Here is a 1,067-nt window from a genome sequence, read left to right as displayed (position 1 = left end):
CTATCAACTTCAATCTCTATAAAAAGATTAAGTAAACCTACATAGGACCTGTCGTAGATTTAGGATTATTGCAAGCACTACCGTGTCTCAGGCTCTCAGCACGAAGGACAAACATGCTTATACGTCTGATGGAAATCTGCACTCTTCACTGTACCGATCGTCCATTCTGACCAAAATGTCACTCGCGTGACACAAATAATAAACGAAGATGCTATACATTACAAGTAACAAAAACAAAATATTAATATCATATAGTAATAACGCCGGTAGCAGATGTTTGGGACTATAGACTATAACAACGGAATCGACAAGACAATCGCTACAAAAAACCAAGACTGATCAGCAAACAAACGGGAGACTCATGAACATGAACATATATATTTCATTGTAATAGTAACATGTTACCATCTATGATGAGCAGAAAGGATTTCCACAGGACCAGCACAAAGCAACCATAATCACAGGATAAGAAGATCAAGGTTACAAGAAATTATATCAGATAAAAAGCTGCTAATCACGTTCTCACTAACAGCAGAGGACTACAGAGTTCTGAGTGAAAAACGCACATCACACACACTTGATGCAAGCAGAGAAACGACAGAGGAAGAGGCCACCAGGCGCAACAGACATACTGACGAAACAAACTTCCAGAGCACAAAGAACTCCCCGGCCACCACGCAGGCAGAGCACCAGATGGAGAGTGGACTCCTACTGAATGTTGTAATCTGCAACAGTGCGACCATCCTCGAGCTGCTTACCGGTGAAGATCGGGCCCTGCCGGTCTGCTGGGATGCCCTCCTTGTCTTGGATTTTAGCCTTCACAGTCCCGATCGTGTGTCAGAGGACTCGACCTCTAGGGTATAATGGTCTTGCCGGTCAAGGTCTTGACGAAAATCTGCACACCACCACGGAAACAGAGAACCAGGTGGAGGGTGGACTCCTGGATGTTATAATCAGCACGAGTGCCGCCATTCTAAAGCTGCTCGCAGGCGAAGATCAACCGGTGCTGGTCTGGGGGATGCCATCTTCTTTGCTTTGACATTATCAACCGTGCCGCAAGACTCAAC

Source organism: Triticum dicoccoides, chromosome 7B (genome assembly GCF_002162155.2).
Source record: "Triticum dicoccoides isolate Atlit2015 ecotype Zavitan chromosome 7B, WEW_v2.0, whole genome shotgun sequence".
In the NCBI taxonomy this organism is placed as follows: domain Eukaryota; kingdom Viridiplantae; phylum Streptophyta; class Magnoliopsida; order Poales; family Poaceae; genus Triticum; species Triticum dicoccoides.
Note: the sequence above shows the minus strand (reverse complement) of the source record.